Consider the following 19,629-nt stretch of genomic DNA (forward strand, 5'->3'; position numbering starts at 1 on the left):
AGAGTGGAGAGTCCACAATCCAAGCTGCTTGAGGTCTAGTGTGAAGGCTCCACAATCAGTGATGGTTTGGGGGGCCATGTCATCTGCTGGTGTAGGTCCACTGTGTTTTATCAAGACCAAAGTCAGCACAGCCGGCTACCAGGATATTTTACAGCACTTCATGCTTCCCTCTGCCGACAAGCTTTTTGGAGATGGAAATGTCATTCTCCAACAGGACTTGGCCCCTGTCCACACGGCCAAAAGTACCAATACCTGGTTTACACACAACAGTATCACTGTGCTTGATTGGCAGCAAACTCGCCTGACCTTAACCCCATAGAGAATCTATTATAGAGAATCTATGGGGTATTGTCAAGAGGCAGATGAGAGACACCAGACCCAACAATGCAGATGAGCTGAAAGACAGCTTTTTGTATTGAAGAACTGAAATAAATTAACTTTTTGATGATATTCTAATTTAGTGAGATGCACCTGTACATGGAGCAGTGGGACCATCATGCTATATATATGGAGGAGTGGGGGCATCATACTAAATATAGAGCAGTGTGTGTGTGTCACTCCAGGCCTGGATGCCACAAACAATAATCTGTTTCTGAAAGCAGGAGGGAGGTCCCCTGGTTAGGGACAATTAGCATACAACACCTCCTGTCCCAGGCCAGCAGGGGGAGCTGGCTGCCCCTATAAAAGCTGGAACTGGGGGCAGGGTTAGAGAAAACTGGACGACCTAGCTCAGGAGTGAGACTAGTCCCAGAGAAGGAGGGACAGTTCAGCTGTAGCTGAGGAGTCCGTGAGGCAGAGGAGAAACTGCAAGCCAGGGACAGAGGCGACGAGAGCCGGTCCTGGCAGAGAACCAATCTACCGGACATTGGGGTCCGAGGCTGTCAAGGTTACAAGCCCAGCAGCAGAGAACCAACCTGCGAGGGATTTCAGGTCCCTTGGCCTAAGAAGCCTGGAGGCTCTGCCACAGAGGGACCAGTACATCGAGGAGCAAGCAACAGGTACCCAAGGCCTGAGTCGCAAGCCATACAGGAGAGAAGTACACGGCCAGCTCAAGGACGTGGGCTATTACACCACGAAAAGGGGGATAGTCAGAAAGAGCATAGAGAGAACGGTAGGCCTACACACTCTCCCTGACCAGTGGGGCTCGCCCGAATGCTCTCAGACACCCAGGCCCATTCCTAACCGGTACTGTTGGGTCATTAATAATATCTACAATAAAGACCCTGAACTGTTTGAAGCAGACTCTGAACTCTTACTATTGCGGCCTGCACTATCACCCCCAACATCCACCTACACTGCCCTGAGGCTACACTCTTCCCGTGGGGAGTTATCCTACCCCTGTGCTGCACACCAACACCAGCCTCAGCGGTCTGCCTTGCAGCGGCGGTTATCTCCAACCGCAATCCACGGGTGGCGTAGTCGGACATTCAAAACACTGATAAATAGACTGCCACCATTTGGTCTGACCACCCTGAGCCACGGGATCGGGTAGCCACTACTACCCCCATCAGCACCGTACACTAGAAGACCCGGTTCCGTGTACCCCACGGCCCAGGGGGCGAGTCAGAATTGTGACCAACCCGCCACAAACGGGTATTGCGTGCCTGGAAAAGACTCTATACATATCTGAGTGAAGTTTCCCGCCATTCGGGGCCATTTCCCGCCAATCGGAGCCGTTTCCCGCCATCGGGAGCCATCTTCGGGTCGCCGCGCGGGAAGAAGAGGGGCGTGGACGTCCAAAAAGCCCCGCCCTATGCTGAGACGCTGCTCAAGGTCCTGGAAGGAGATCCAGCGGATGCCGACGTCATCACCGAGCAACGCAAGGTCCTCGCCCAGAGCATCGCGAGCGGAGCCGCGTCCTACAGAAGAGGATCGCCAGAAGGTAGGCCACGGTTAACTAGGGGGGAGGAAGATGTCGGACGCGGAGGGACCCTCTACCACCAGCGTAGCCGCTGCAGCTGTGATGCCGTTTTCCATGCCCTATATCCATAGGCGGATTATAATGAGGGCATTCCGGGCGACCGCCCAGGGCCCCGAGCCTGCAGGGGGCCCGCGGCTCCAGGTGGGGTGTCTAATGCCGGATTGCCCTCATTATATGTGTGGGCTGGTGTGTGTGTGTGTGGGCAGGTGTGTGTGTGTGTGGGCAGGTGTGTGTCTGTCTGTGTGGGCAGGTGTGTGTGTGTGTCTGTGTGGGCAGGTGTGTGTGTGTGTGTGTCTGTGTGGGCAGGTGTGTGTGTGTGTATATGTGTGTGTGTGTGTGTGTGTGTGGGCAGGTTAGAAAGTCTTGCCCTGTTGAACACTACACCTGACTTGAGGCCACCAGCTCTTGGTTGTCCAATGTTCTTGCTTCTCTAGGGCTCTTCTCAGATATTCATTATACCAGCTCCCCAGAATACCAAAGTTAGGGTGGGTGACCGCGAGCCCTGGTGGTGGTCATAACTGCGGCCACCCAGGGGCAATACTCCATAACAACAATCCCCTGAGGTGGTGTAGGATGTAAGGACCTATTCACACTACATTCAGCGCTGCATTCAGGTCTTTACACAAGGCTTACAACTGAATCCCTGAAATTCAGGATTGTGCTGTCTGAAATGAGACATCTGAAAGCAGAGAAAATGGAGCCTAAAGATTCAGACTTTAGCCTCGGTTTGCCTTGGTTCAAATCAATGGCTATGTCAAGGCACATCTGAATGCCATTTTTCAGGGATTTAGATAGAAGCCTGGAAAGAGGAGATGAATGCATTGAAAAATTCAGTGTGAATAGGCCCTTATATCTGGATTCTTGATATTGATGCCACAAGCATTTTACTTGTTTTTAACTTAAAAAAAAAATACACACACACAAATTATACACACACACACACACACTATACATACACACACACTATACACAAACACACATTATACACACACACACTATACATACACACACACAGATGTGTATGTGGGCAGTTGTGTGTGTGTGGGCAGGTGTGTGTGGGCAGGTGTGTGTGTGTGTGTGATGTCTGTCTGTTTGTGTGTGTGTGTGGGCAGATGTCATTGTGTGATGTCTGTTTGTATGTATTTTTGTGTTTCAAATGTGTTTATGAGTGTTTGTATATGTTTGTGTGTGTGTATGACTGCATGCGGCCTCCTGCTGAGTATAGTTGGCGCCGTGCGGCCTCCTGATGTCTCTGGGGGGGCTCCGTGCAGCCTCCCGCTGTGTATAGATGGCTACGTGCGGCCCCCCGCTGAGTATACATGTCGCCGTGCGGCCTCCTGCTGTGTATAGATGGCTACGTGTGGTCTCCCGCTGAGTATAGATGGCGCTGTGCGGCCTCCTGCTGTCTCTGGGGCATCTATACTCAGCAGGAGGCCGCACGTAGCCATCTATACACGTATACTCAGCAGGAGGCCGCACGTAGCCATCTATACGGTGCCATCTATACACAGCGGGAGGCCGCACGGCGCCATCTATACACAGCGGGAGGCCGCACGGCGCCATCTATACACAGCGGGAGTCTCAGTGCTTTGCAAGAGCTGTCAATAAATTCTGCTTGACTAATTCTGAGCACCATAAAGTCTGGTTCGCTTCTAACCTGCTGTCTTCATTTTCAGCTTGCTGAATTCTAACTCATTTACTGTCATTCGAGACGATGCCTTTGCTGGTCTCTTTCACCTTGAATACCTGTAAGTGCTCCACTTAATGTCATATTTTTGATGCTGTTCTTCTTCATCTTTTGGCATGTGCAATTGTATGAGCAAGTATTCATATGAATTTATGACCTACTTAAACCTTTGAGGACCTTAAATTTTATTCAATCAAATTTTTTTCCAGTTTAAAACTATGGGACATATATGTGCCTTGGTCCTCAAAGGGTTTTTAAAGGGGCTGCAAACATAAATACAAAAAAAATAATTCAATTAGTGCTTTTTGTGTTCATATAATTTTTATTTGAAGTCCATTTTTTTTATATACCTTGAAATTAAACCCTACCCCATGGAATGAAGCCCTACCTACATAACATCTGAGAGCTACATGGATCCCGCTTGTGAGGTGCCTGTCCGTCACTACTATTCAGTTTTAGGGTCCACTCACTAAGCCATATATTCTCTCATGCAAGAGAATAGGGCCAATTATGCTAATGACACTGGGCTCAAACTCTGTCAGAGCTTCAACTGAGTGTGATCCGATTCTCTCGCAGCACAGATATGGAGAAGATGGAGAACTTAATTTCTCCATCTTCTCCATAGTCTCTGTGAGTGTTCATCGGACTGCACTTGGATGACATCCGAGTGCAGTCCAATGTTTTACGTGCACCCATAGACTTGTATGGGTGCACATGGTCCGAATATCGAATGAGATTATTTTCTCATGCCAATAATCGCACTGTCCCATAGTATAACATAGGGCCGAGTCCTATCCGATAAAACCTAACATAGCATTCGGCCGTGTTATACGACAGTGTGAGCGAGCCCTTAGAGTCAAGGAATATTTACATGCAGATGATGATATTACTCTCCAAGTGTATATTTTTTTAGGCGAGTTCATAGTAAATGCTTTGCATTTTTGACATGTGATCAACTAAAGAACAAGAAAGATTTAGGACCTCCCCTATAGAGAAACGGAAAATAGTTTGGATGACTTGCATGTCCTTTTTTATTTATTATGAGAAAATCATAAAAGATCCCGTTTTTTAACCATGCTGTGACTTTCTGCTGAGGGAGAGGGAGAGAGCTGCCCTATTCAGAGTCTGTAATAAGACCTGCTGACAAAAGTGTTGAAAATACAGTCTAATGTGAATTAACAATGAAAAAAAGTTAATTTCACAAATGGCTTGTATTTTTTTTAATACAAACTTTTTTGTCTTTACAGCTCCTTTAAAGGGAATCTGTCATCAGGTTTTTGCCACCTAATCTGAGAGCAGCATAATGTAGGGTTACAGGCACTGATTCCAGTAATGTGTCACTTACTGGGCTGCTTAGTGTTGTTTTGATAAAATCATTGATTTGTCAGAAGGTAATTATCACTAGATGACTAGTAAGTTCTGTAGGACCCCACCCCCTTCACTGATCAGTAGATTTCTGTGTACACTGAGCATGGGCAGAAAGCTGCCAATCAGTGGTGTGGGTGGGGCTATACAGAGCGCAGCATTCAGAGAGCTGCTAGATCTGCAGCAGATAAAACGGTGATTTTCTCAAAATGACAACAAGCAGCTGAAAAAGTGACACATCGCTGGAATCAGGGTATCTGCCCCAATATTGTGCTGCTCTCAGATGAGGCAGCACAATTAATATTATGCCAAATTAATTTCCCATGAACTATCACATGATCTATCACAGGGGATCATGTGACATGTCACGTGATAAATCAGGTGTGTGGAGGGGGCCCGCGCCTTTTAAACTGCCCGGGGCCCTTGCTACTCTTAATCCACCCCTGCCTATATCCCCGGAGCGGCCTGGCTGCCCCAGTATGCTGACGAGTCGCATACCTTGGGCGACTTTAAAGAAAGGCTGTATAGACTGTTCAAAGTTTATCCCCTGACAGAAGAACAGAAAGTAAGCATACTGATAGGGCAGTTAACTGGTGCGGCCCAGCGGGAGGTAAAGTCTTGGACAGCTGAGGAGAAAAGGACTGTAAGGGGGGTTCTGACCCGTCTACGGGACACCTTTGATACCCGTACCTCAGCAGAAATCAAAATGCGGTTCTATGGATGTAAGCAGCGAGCTCAAGATAGCATCCGAGATTATGCCCTAAATTTACAGGAAGCCTTGGGGGCAATTAAGCAAGCTGACCCTGGCAGCGTGCAGGATACAGATAAACTATTGACTGACCAGTTCATAGAAGGTCTGCTGTCCAGCGCCCACAGAACCCAGCTGCGCCTCATGGCCCTACAGAACCCCGATTTGACTTTTGCACAGTTCAAAGATAGGGCTAACCGGGTGCTCCGAGAACCTGCACCGGGTGGCGCTGTAGCTTCCCGGCGCCCTGCCATCCCTTACCACCAGGGGGCGGCGCCCTATCCCGCAGACCTTGTGGGGGCTGATGCGCAGGCCCTAAATCCATCCACGCCTGCAAACCTGCACCATCAGGTCCAAGAACTAACAAAGAGTGTTTCTGCATTGACCAGGACCGTACAGTCGTTACAGATGGACCCGTCAGGACCAATCAAGCTGGCTTCCAGTCCGGAGGATGTCCCGTGGCGTCGACGGAGGAGGATCCCGTCGTTCAGAGGGAGGCCCGCCGATCATTACACTGAGGATGGACAGCCGATTTGCCGTCGTTGCAGCCAGCCGGGACACGTAGCCAGGTACTGTACTTTAAATGGGTCCGACCTGGGGCAAAGGGCCAACTCCCAGGCATAAGGTCATCAGACCCATCTAATTGGCGTGATAAGTACGTAGGGGGACGTCCGGTTTTACCCGTAGTGCTGGACGGTATCCCCATGAGTGCACTGCTGGACACCGGGTCCCAAGTGACTACCATCCCCTATGTACTTTTCAAGCAGTACTGGAGTGACACTGATATAACTCGTTATCCAGACGATGACTTGAGCATCATCGCCAGCAATGGTCAACCTGTGCCGCAGGTGGGGTTCAGAGAGATGACCATTAAGATTGGTAAAGTTGAACTGCCGGCACAGGGAGTGATCATTGTGGACATTGACCGTCGAGAAAGTCACCCTAAAATAACCTTGGGTACTAATGTGATTGAAAATTGTCTTTCAGAAGTAATTGTAATTTTGCAGCAGGTGGCGATGAATGCGAGCTCCAGCCAACAGAGGGTCCTCCAGAAGGAGATAAGAGCCCTGATGAGATGGCAACAGGTAGAACTGTCTGGTGGTGAGATCGGTAGCGTGAGGATGAGCGACCCATTCCCCATTGCCATGCCCCCCAAAAGTGAAATGATCTGGTGTCGGACTGCAATCGGGTTAAGAGGGAGAGTCATAGTAGAACCCGTGTACTCAGACAGCAGGCCCACCATTTTGACAGCCCGGGGGGTGGTCGATGTCCGCCATGGAAGGGTGCCCGTCCGGATCTTAAACATTGGGGAAAGGGAAGTACACTTGCCCCGGTACGCTACACTAGCCAAATTGTATACTGTTGAACACAATGCTGTCAGGGCCATGGAACCCTTGCCTCCATCTCCCCAGGCGGAGGGTAATGGTTCCCAGAAACCCAAGGAGGACTGGTGCCAGAAAGTCCACGTGGGTGCTGACTCCACTCCCTTGCACCAAAAACAAGGAGTCTACCGGGTGGTTCAAGAGTACGAGAGAATCTTTAGTAAGCACCCGCTAGACTTCGGCAGAGTGAAAGGGGTAGAACACCACATCCCCACGGGGAGCCACCCACCAATAAAAGAAAGATACAGACCTGTACCACCCCGCACACTATCAGAACGCAAAGGGCATGCTGAGAGAAATGAAGGAAGCCGGGGTCATTAGAGACAGTTGTAGCCCCTGGGCAGCCCCCTTGGTTCTGGTAAAAAAGAAAGACTGTACTATGAGAATGTGCGTGGACTATAGAGAAGTCAATCGTATCACCCATAAAGACGCATACCCGTTGCCTAGAATAGAGGAGTCTTTGGTCGCACTAGAATCAGCTAATTTCTTCTCTACTTTGGACCTTACTAGTGGGTACTGGCAGGTTCCTGTGGCAGAGGCTGATAAGGAGAAGACCGCCTTCACCACCCCGATGGGATTAAGTGAATTCAACTATATGCCGTTCGGGCTCTGCAACGCACCCGGGACCTTCCAGAGGCTGATGGAATGCTGTCTAGGGCACCGAAACTTTGAGACCGTCCTACTTTACCTGGACGACGGGATTGTCTATTCGAAGACTTACGAGGACCATCTAAAGCACCTGGCTGAGGTGTTCGAGGCCCTGGCAGGCTTTGGCATGAAAGTGAAACCCTCCAAGTGCCATCTGTTAAAGCCGAAGATACAGTACCTGGGACACGTGGTGAGTGCAGAAGGAGTAGCCCCCGACCCTGACAAAATCACGGCAATAAAGAACTGGCCAAGCCACTCTAACATAAAAGAAGTGAGGCAGTTCCTCGGGTTGGTAGGCTACTACCGAAGGTTCATCCCCAGGTTCACCAAGATGGCAGCCCCTATGCAGGACCTCCTTATAGGACAATCTAAGACCAGAAGCCAAAAGCCACCCTTCAAGTGGGACAAGCCGGAAGAGGAGTCCTTCCGCCAGCTGAAGATGGCCCTCACGGGGGATGAGATCCTGGCCTACCCTGATTATGGCCAGCCTTTTATCCTCCACACAGACGCCAGTAATGTGGGTCTGGGAGCCGTACTGTCACAGAACCAACAGGGCAGAGAAAGGGTGATCGCGTACGCCAGCCGGAAGCTGAGGCCCACCGAGAGAAACCCGGAGAATTACAGCTCCTTTAAGCTGGAGACCTTGGCAGTGGTGTGGGCCATAACAGAACGTTTCAAGCATTACCTGGCCTCTGTGAAGTTCACTGTGTACACGGACAACAATCCGTAGACACATCTGGACAATGCGAGACTTGGTGCCCTAGAGCAGCGGTGGATGGCCCGGCTAGCAAACTATGACTTCACCATCAAGTACCGGGCAGGCCGAGCCAATGCCAATGCAGATGCCCTATCGAGAATGCTCCACTTGCCCGATGAGGGAGAAGATCCAGACGAGTTGGAGGAAATAGAGCTCCCTGCATTCCACCGGTACGGGGCCACTCAGTACACCCACCGTGTAAGAGACAAAGACTTGACCACTGTCATGTTCAATCCCTTACCTCACCACGGCTGGGCTGAAACGCAAGATAGTGACCCTGAAATTCGCCTGGTGAAAGACCTGTTGACCCAGGCAGACGCTAGCCCTGGCTCGGACGCTCCAGAGGAAGCCAAGCAGTTATGGAAGGAGAAAAGCAGGCTATTCCTCTACGAAGGTAAGCTGTGCAGAAGGTTTGTCAACCACCGGACGCACGAGCTGACCTGGCAGGTAGTGGTCCCGAGACGAGATGCAGCAATGGTCCTGGAGGCCTACCATGACAGAGCGGGACACTTCGGGTGGAAGAAACTGGAGTTCCTACTGAGAGAGCGGTTCTACTGGGTCGGAATGAGAGGGGCCATAGAGAAGTGGTGCAGGGACTGCGGCCCATGTAACCTCAGAAGGAAGGACGGTGCCAGCCAGAAGACGCCCTTGATGCCCATCGTCACCAGGCAGCCTCTTGAGCTGGTAGCTCTGGACCATGTGAAACTGGCTCCAAGCCGGTCGGGCTACGTCTATGCCCTGACAATAGTGGACCACTATTCCCAGTTCCTGGTGGTGGTTCCTGTTAAAGACTTGACAGCCCAAACAGCGGCCAGAGCCTTCCAACAACACTTCTGCCGTCCACACGGGTATCCGGAACAGGTCTTGACAGATCAAGGTCCAGAGTTTGAGGCTGAAATCTTCCAGGAGTTCTGCAACCTCTACGGCTGTAAGAAGATTCGGACAACGTCTTACCACCCACAAACCAACGGGCTATGTGAGAAAATGAATAATATCGTCATTGATTTCCTCAAAACGTTGCCCCTGGAAGAACGCCACCTGTGGCCGGAGAAGCTGCCAGACCTGATAGACTTATACAACCATATCCCGGTGAATGCTACAAATTGCACCCCGGCTTACCTGATGAGGGCAAGACCAGGTAAGCTGCCGATAGACCTGGGGATGGGAGTCCTGACCCCTGAGGACACCTCCCCAGACGCGGACTGGGATACGGAACGGCGGCTACAGTACAAGAAGGTACAGGAGAGTGTGGAGAGGAGTCTGGCTCAAGCGAGAGAAAAGCAAGAGAGGCTCTTCAAACAACACGCCCCTGCTGGTCCCCTGGAACCTGGTGAGCAGGTCCTGAAGCGGAAGAGAAGGCTTCACAAGCTAGATGACCAGTGGGAGAGCGACCCGTACACAGTACTGCAGTCCAACCACAACAACCCGAAGGTATGTGTAATTACCAAGGATGGAGGAGAAACCACTAGCACCGTCTCCAGAGACCACCTAAAAAGGTGCCCCAAGCAACTACAGAGTGCAGGAGAAGATCAAGATGACCTTGAACCCGCAGAAGACAAGAAAGAAATGATCAGCACAGTTCTTGGAGAGTTCCCCCGGTCCTGGAGTCGGATAAATGATGCAATAGTGGTACCCGTCCTACACTTCCTTCAACCAACCCAGCAGGAACCTACAGGAGAGCAGGAGGAATCAGAAGACCAAGCAGCCCTAGAGGCAGAAGAACCCATGCCAGCAGCCCAGGAGAGTCAACCCTCTGCTGACAGTGAGCCTGCCATACCTGCGGTAAGCCAAAGGACCCGCAGAGAGCTGCCTGCACTGCCTGTAAACCCAGCTAGTAGCTGTACCCTGAATGCTAGTGGGGAAAGTCAGGTGAGACCACCACCAGACAGTGGGTTACGCAGGTCAACCCAGAGCACTAGGGGGCAAATACCAGCTCGCTGGAATATCTAAATGCTGTATATTGTAAATGTTTTATATTTGTTGCCTGGTTGCTAATTATGCTTTTCCAGTCTTTCTAGTTCATAGACTAACAGGTTATGGACACTGAATAACCGGAACTGTCTTGTAGATAGTTGCACTTGGTGCCCTCTTTCGAAGATGGCCACGGAAGAAAAATCTCTCCGATGTGGCCTCCTTGTGGCCCAAAGTAGAGAGCTCAGCCTTGTCGCCACGCCCAAGGCCAGGAACTTGGGGTTTATGGAAACAGGTCCCCACACCGTGGAAAACTTCACCTTGTTGGGTGACATGGACACCCGGTCACGGAAGCGCCGTGACCTCAAGGACAAAATATACTTGTATATATGTTATGTTGTCATTTATACCCTGTATTTGTGTTTCCTGTTTAGTCCGGAGTACTAAATTTTAATAGAGGAGAATGTGTCACCCCAGGCCTGGATGCCACAAACAATAATCTGTGTCTGAGAGCAGGAGGGAGGTCCCCCGGTTAGGGACAATTAGCATACAGCACCTCCTGTCCCAGGCCAGCAGGGGGAGCTGGCTGCCCCTATAAAAGCTGGAACTGGGGGCAGGGTTAGAGAGAACTGGAAGACCTAGCTCAGGAGTGAGACTAGTCCCAGAGAAGGAGGGACAGTTCAGCTGTAGCTGAGGAGTCCGTGAGGCAGAGGAGAAACTGTAAGCCAGGGACAGAGGTGACGAGAGCCGGTCCTGGAAGAGAACCAATCTACCGGGCATTGGGGTCCGGGGCTGTCAGGGTTACAAGCCCAGCAGCAGAGAACCAACCTGCGAGGGATTTCAGGTCCCTTGGCCTAAGAAGCCTGGAGGCTCCGCCACACAGAGGGACCAGTACAGCGAGGAGCAAGCAACAGGTACCCAAGGCCCTAGTCGCATGCCATACAGGCGAGAAGTACACGGCCAGCTCAATGATGTGGGCTATTACACCACGAAAAGGGGGATAGTCAGAAAGAGCATAGAGAGAACGGTAGGCCTACACACTCACCCTGACCAGTGGGGCTCGCCCGAATGCTCTCAGACACCCAGGCTCATTCCTAACCGGTACTGTTGGGTCATTAATAATATCTACAATAAAGACCCTGAACTGTTTGAAGCGGACTCTGAACTCTTACTATCACCCCCAACATCCACCTACACTGCCCTGAGGCTGCACACCAACACCAGCCTCAGCAGTCTGCCTCGCAGCGGCGGTTATCCCTGACCGCAATCCACGGGTGGCGTAGTCGGACATTCAAAACACTGATAAATAGACTGCCACCATTTGGTCTGACCACCCTGAGCCACGGGATCGGGTTGCCACTACTACCCCCATCAGCACCGTACACTAGAAGGCCCGGTTCCGTGTACGCCACGGCCCAGGGGGCGAGTCATGTGCATCAAATTATACATACACATATGGGGCAGTGGGGCTTCATACTATATACAGGTGCTTCTCACAAAATTAGAATATCATCAAAAGTTAGTTTATTTCAGTTCTTCAATGCAAAAAGTGAAACTCCTATATTATATAGAGTCAGTACACACAGAGTGATCTATTATATAGAGTCATTACACACAGAGGGATCTATTATATAGAGTCATTACACAGAGGGATCTATTATATAGAGTCATTACACACAGAGTGATATATTATATAGAGTAATTACACAGAGGGATCTATTATATAGAGTCATTACACACAGAGGGATCTATTATATAGAGTCATTACACACAGAGGGATCTATTATATAGAGTCATTACACACAGAGTGATATATTATATAGAGTCATTACACAGAGGGATCTATTATATAGAGTCATTACACACAGAGGGATTTATTATATAGAGTCATTACAAACAGAGTGATCTATTATATAGAGTCATTACACAGAGGGATCTATTATATAGAGTCATTACACACAGAGTGATATATTATATAGAGTCATTACACAGAGGGATCTATTATATAGAGTCATTACACACAGAGGGATCTATTATATAGAGTCATTACACACAGAGGGATCTATTATATAGAGTCATTACACACAGAGGGATCTATTACATAGAGTCATTACACACAGAGGGATCTATTATATAGAGTCATTACACACAGAGGGATTTATTATATAGAGTCATTACACACAGAGGGATCTATTATATAGAGTCATTACACACAGAGGGATCTATTTTAAGTGTTTATTTCTGTTAATGTTGATGATTATGGCTTACAGCCAATGAAAACACAAACGTCATTATCTCAGTAAATTAGAATACTTCATAACAACAGCTTGAAAAATGTTTTTAAAATCCGAAAAGTTGGCCTACTGAAATGTATGTTTAGTAAATGCCCTCAATACTTGTTCGGGCTCCTTGTGCATCAATTACTGCATCAATGCGGCAATGTGGCATGGAGGGATCAGCCTGTGGCACTGCTGAGGTGTTATGGAAGCCCAGGTGGCTTTGATAGCAGCCTTCAGCTCATCTGTATTGTGGGGTCTGGGGTCTCATCTTCCTCTTGACAATACCCCATAGATTCTCTATAATAGATTCTCTATGGGGTTAAGGTCAGGCAAGTTTGCTGCCAATCAAGCACAGTGATACTGTTGTGTGTAAACCAGGTATTGGTACTTTTGGCAGTGTGGACAGGGGCCAAGTCCTGCTGGAGAATGACATTTCCATCTCCATAAAGCTTGTGGGCAGAGGGAAGCATGAAGTGCTGTAAAATGTCCTGGTAGACGGCTGCGCTGACTTTGGTCTTGATAAAACACAGTGGACCTCCACCAGCAGATGACATGGCTCCCCAAACCATCACTGATTGTGGAGACTTCACACTAGACCTCCAGCAGCTTGGATTGTGGCCTCTCCACTCTTCCTCCAGACTCTGGGACCTTGATTTCCAAATGAAATGCAAAATGTACTTTTCATCTGAAAACAACACCTTGGGCCACTGAGCATCAGTCGAGGTCTTTTTCTCTTTGGCCCAGGTAAGACGCTTCTGGCGTTGTCTATTGGTCATGAGGGGCTTGACACAAGCAATGCGACACTTGTAGCCCATGTCCTGGATACGTCTGTGTGTGGTGGCTCTTGAAGCAATGACTCCAGCAGCAGTCCACTCCTTGTGAATCTCCCCCAAATTTTTGAATGGCTTTTTCTTAGCAATCCTTTCAAGGCTGCGGTTATCCCAGTTGCTTGTGCACCTTTTTCTACCACACTTTTTCCTTCCACGTCCATTAATATGCTCGGATACAGCACTCTGTGAACAGCTGCTTCTTTAGCAATGACCTTTTGTGGCTTACCCTCCTTGAGGAGTGTGTCAATGACTGCCTTCTAGACATCTGTCAAGTCAGCAGTCTTGCCCATGATTGTGGAGCCTACTGAAACTGACTAAGGGACCTTTTTAAATGCTTAGGAAGCCTTTGCAGGTGTTTCTTGTTAATTCTAATTTACTGAGATAATGACTTTTGTGTTTTCATTGGCTGTAAGCCATAATCATCAACATTAGCAGAAATAAACACTTAAAACAGACCACTCTGTTTGTAATGACTCTGTATAATATATGAGTTTCACTTTTTGGATTGAAGAACTGAAATAAATTCACTTTTTGATGATATTCTAATTTTCTGAGAAGCACCTGTATGTAGCAGTGCGGCAATTATACTATATACAGTCAGGAGTATAAGTACTTGATACACTGACAATTTCGAAAGTTTTTCCACCTACAAAGAATGAAGAGGTCTGTTTTGTTCCACTTAACTGCTGCAACTTGGACCTTTAACAGGATTTATATTTCACCTATGAGAAAGCATACTATGTGTATTTGGCAGATTAACTCAGGCATGTTTATGATAAACTGAATACCTGGATTGGAGTCCTATTTGTATACAGAATATTGACTATTAATGCTGGCAGAGTAAGTCTTAGGCTATATTCACACTAGGTGTTTTTTTTCTGCAGCAAAACATAATCTCTTGGCAGGAAACAAGTAGCGTCAAAAACGCAGGTTTTGGTGTGTTTTTTTGCAGTGGTTCTTGGTGCATTTTTGGTGCGTTTTTCAGGATCCCAAAGTTCAGCTTTGCTTCCACCATAGACACATGAAAACAGGTCACCATTGCAACACATATGTTCATGAAAAAGTACACATTACAAATGTAACAGGGGTGGGTGAATTGGTCTGGAATGGTTTATCTAAGACCCTGGCAGTGCATTGAATTTGTAGGACACTATTTACTTTCACATTATGGTTTGCCATTGAGTTGCTCAGGCATTGTTCATTTTCACACCTCCCTGGGCCACACGTGTTGTTCAATCTCACACCTAGCTCAACCAATGTTTACTTTGTAGGCATCACTAATTTAATTAAACTGTAATAATCCAAGCTGCTATCTCAGGTGACCAAGACAAGATGGTTTAAACTTGGGAAAATCACAAGAATAAATGTGTGTCACATACTTGCTTTTTTCACTAAAAACGCAGCAAAATGTTCACACTAGGCTTTTTTTCAGCATTTTTTTCCACCACCCTTTTTTTTAATGGGTGAAAAACGCTGAAACAAGTGACATACTCTATTGCAAAAAGCCATGGAAAGCACAAAATACTGAGGACAAATAAGCAAGCTTTGTGCATGAGATTTCGGAAATCTCATAGACTTTGTTGGTACTGTAAAACGCAGCTGAAAATTTGCATAAATAAGCCCGCTAAAAAAACGTCTAGTGTGAATATAGCCTTGTATAACAGTTCGCCAATGAGTTAGGATATATGACCACGATGCAGAAATGCTGCGGATTTTTCCTAAGCGTTTCTGCATCTCCCTGGGTTGTCAAGCGCTTTGCCAAGTGATTTTAGCATCACTTGGAAAAGTGCTTGACAACTTGGTCACACTATATAATTCCATGCAACCGGCATGGATTTATATAGTGTGACCAAGTTACAATGCTGCAAATGCAGCATCAATAATAAAAAAAAAGAATAATAATGGTGAAAAATAAAAAAAAACCATTATACTCATCTTCCGATGGTCCTCGATCTCCTTCTCCGGTGCGTCCGGTGTCTTCGGCAGATCACGGTGCTGTAAAAGGACCTTCCATGACGTCATTTAGTCATGTGACAGGTCACGCGACCGCCGATGTCAGCGGTCGCGTGACCTGTCACATGACTAAATGGCGTCATGGAAGGTCCTTTTACCACCGCGAGCAGCCGAAGAGCCAGCAGCACCGCCGGGAGCAGACAGGGGCCATCAGAAGGTAAGTATATGTTTATTTTTTATTTTAATTCTATTTTAACTACAGGTACTATGGTACCCGGGTCTGGAGGAGAGTCTCTTCATCTCCAGACCCGGGTACCATCCACGCATTGAGTCGCATAATATCCACATGTGTATATGTAGTCATGCGGATGTTATGCGTTCCAATGCAAGTCAATGGCGGCTAAATCGCAGCGACTCTGCAAAATTAAAGGACGTGCTGCGGATTTTTCCGCAATGATAATCCAGCGGAAATCTCCGCGGCATGTGCACAGCACATGCGGATTATCATTGGGGACCATTGCAGACCTATCACCAAGCGTTTTTTAAGTGTTTCCGCGGCGGAAGTTACGCTGCAGAAACGCCTAAAAAACGCATAGTGGGCACACAGCCTTAAAAGTTCTATGGTGAAGAAAAACACGTGAGATAAGAAATGCGAAATATACAATATTTCCCATAATATGACTGAGGATATCTTTAGGGTGTATTCACTGTTTTTTCTTCTGCAGCAAAAATGCTGTGTTTTACAGTACCATCTTAGTGAATGACATTTCTGAAATCTCATTCACATGCCGTTTTTTTTTGCATTTTTTTTAATCTGCAGCTTGTCAAGTCTTTCAGAGGTTTTGCAGCATTTTTCACCCATTCAAATGAATGGAAAAAAAAACACAAGTAAAAACACCTGAATTTTAAGCAGCGTTTTTCCTGCCACCTTTGATTTTTGAGGTAGAAAAAAAATGCTGCCAAAATCCAACTTGTGAACACACCTTTATCCTGGTTGTGTTCTAATTGGATATAAAATAGAACGGTCATGATAACATGGGTAGTTAATTGTACGGTGTTTTCACTTTATATAATACCAGGCCGCATTCTATTTGCGCAGAGCTGCTCCGTGAAGATTCTATCACAAGATTCCGTGATGACATCACAGGTGATGGTGACATCACTGCTCACAGTCGCTATATATACAATGCACATAGGCTCACCCGTGCCTTTCTTGGCTCTATAGTGACTGATAGCACTTGCAGTTTTTCACTATGGCTGGAATTGTTTTGGACATTCCTCAGGTAAAAGCACTATTGTTGATCCTTATGATCAATCGTCCTAACAGTGTGCTTCTACCACCCGATGGCGTCCTCAGCTTCACTCACCGGCTGGTGATGGAGCTAGTAAAGGATTGCCTGACCAAACACCGACAACGTCGTCTAACGTCAGACTATCTGACGGATTTACTTCAGAACATCAGGACATTACTACACCAGGTAAGTGGCGGACACTCTGCACAGAACATCTCAATATTAATAGATAATAATGGAGGGATAGAAGCTTTTTCTTCTAAAATATCGTATTTTGCAGACCATAAGACGCACCAAAAATTTTTGGGAGGTAAATAGGAAAAACATTTATTATAATAAAATGGGGGTCTGTCTTATAGTCCGAATTTTCGGTTGCTTACTGAGGGGGGTGGTGGCAGTGGAGCGAGGTCACAGGAGGCAGAGTCGCTGCTGCAGGAAGTCGGCAGTAGGAGTGGGGCGCTGCTGCGGGCCCCAAGCTGGGAGGAGCGGGGTGTCCAGAAGGTGCGAGGCTGCGGGACCTGGGCTTCAAGGAAATGTTAGCGGTAATTCAGGAGGGGAGGCCCTGCTCTGCTTATTGATTTCTCTGCAGTGGGCTTCAAGAAGTAGGCTGCTGGAGATGACCAATACGCAGATTGAGATCTCAGCTCGTCATTGAGCCGAGATCTAAATCTGCACATGCACTGCCTCCAGCGGCCATTTGCCTGAAGCCCACCGCCAGAAAATCAATGGGCAGAGCGGGGACTCCCCTCCTAAATCACCGCTAACATTTCCTTGAAGCCCAGGGCCCGCAGCCTCGCACCTCCTGGATACCCCGCTCCTTCCAGCTCGGGGCCCGCAGCAGCGCCCCACTTCTACTGCCGGCTTCCTACAGCAGTGACCCTACCTCCTGTGACCTCACTCCACCACAGCCACCCCCCTGGTAAGCTACATTCAGACAATTATTATTATTAATAATCTGTCTGATATGCTGGGGTGGAGAGTTCCAGAGTAGGGGGGATGCACGGGAGAAATCTTGTATGCGATTGTGGGAAGAGGAGATAAGAGGGGAGTAGAGAAGAAGATCTTGTGAGGATCGGAGGTTGCGTGCAGGTAAGTACCGGGAGACTAGGTCACAGATATATGGAGGAGACAGGTTGTGGGTGGCTTTGCATGCCAAGGTTAGGGTCTTGAACTGGAGTCTCTGGGTAATGTGGAGCCAGTGAAGGGATTGGCGGAGCGAGGGGAGAAGCCAGGGAATAGCGGGGTGACAGGTGGATTAGTCAGACAGCCGAGTTTAGGATAGATTGGAGGGGTGCGAGAGTGTTAGAAGGGAGGTCAAACATTTTGGAAAAAAAGGCATCTTATAGTCCAAAAAATACGGTAAAACACAACGAGTCCCCAAATACAGTATGTAGTCATTGTATCTGCAGACAGAGAACCGATGTCACATACAATTTCCGCCTCCATTCTGACCGCTCTCATCTCAAAATTCTCCTTTCCATTTTTCCTTCTTTATAGGCTGAAGAAAGATCTCAGACTGAAGATTTGGCTGTCTTTAAAGAACTGGCCGAAAAAGTCCTGTCTATACTAGAACGCTCATTGGAACGCCCGGTAAGGATCAATATTAATAGACGTATCTTAATCCACCGTATCTGAGGAGACTTTCTGAGAAAAGGTCTGAAGATGGCGCGGGATTTGTATCGTTACAATTGGTGCATCTGTAAATGTTGGTTTAGTCCTTCATGATTTATGTATTTGGTGATTTAGTGAAATCTTCCACATATTAATTATATATATTATATCTATCAGGAAACAACAGGAGGCGACGCCAAATATGGGCAAAATGTGACCCCGAAAATCCCTGACCCTAATAGGAGTCAGACGGAGCTGAACAGCGATCTGATTACAGGTGAGCGATCACCCGACCTTCTACAAGGAATGTCCAGATATTACAGAGGACGGAGGATAATGTTAGATTTACTCTCTACTCTGTGTAATGGGAACCTGGCAGCACATTGTTACATATAGAAGTAGTGGTGTGACGGTATAGGCCATTGTCCCCTAATAATAATTGTTTGTAGAAATTCAATGTGCCAGTCAGGAGAAATGTAAAGTAGACACCATATACAAATCAGAATGGAAGTGCGCTGGGGGCGTGAAAGAAGAAATCCAAGTGCAGTGACACGCCCCCAGTGCACTTCCAGGCTAATTTGCAAATCTCTCCTATGTTTCAGCTCTCTTACCATCACTCGTATGTGCAGCGTGGGTGGGGGCTTCCTCATTCATGTGATGGAGGGTCCATTCTGCAGTGCTATAGCAAGTAACATGAAATAAATTAAATTTAAATTGCATTACTGCTCTAGAAAATGGGAAAAAACTAAGATACTGAGCACATAATTTGGCCAATTCATGAATGCCCAGCAGCCAATGACAAGGCTATCTTTTTGTTGGAATCCTCTCCTAATGTGAATCCTCTCCTAGGCTGAAGCCTACATTTATGTGGGTAGGTAGGATCCTGTTGTAATTAAAACCACCCCGGGCTGATGGGTGGAGATAGGTTCCCAGCAAAAAAGGTCGCCTTGCCGTGACTGCTAGGCATGCACCCAGCAAAAGAAGGTCGCCTTGTCGTGACTGCTGGGCATGCACCCAGCTAAAGAAGGTCGCCTTGTCGTGACTGCTGGGCATGCACCCAGCAAAAGAAGGTCGTCTTGCCGTGACTGCTGGGCATGCACCCAGCAAAAAAAAAGTTCACCTTGCCGTGGCTACTTGGCATGCACCCAGAAAAAGAAGGTCGCCTTGCCGTGGCTGCTGGCCATGCATGAATTGGCCAAATTATGCGCTAAGTATCTTCCTTTTATCCTATTTTCTACAGCAGTA

This window comes from Phyllobates terribilis, unplaced genomic scaffold (genome assembly GCF_046119375.1).
Source record: "Phyllobates terribilis strain yellow unplaced genomic scaffold, ASM4611937v1 Scaffold_119__1_contigs__length_5224398, whole genome shotgun sequence".
Classification (NCBI taxonomy): Eukaryota; Metazoa; Chordata; class Amphibia; order Anura; family Dendrobatidae; genus Phyllobates; species Phyllobates terribilis.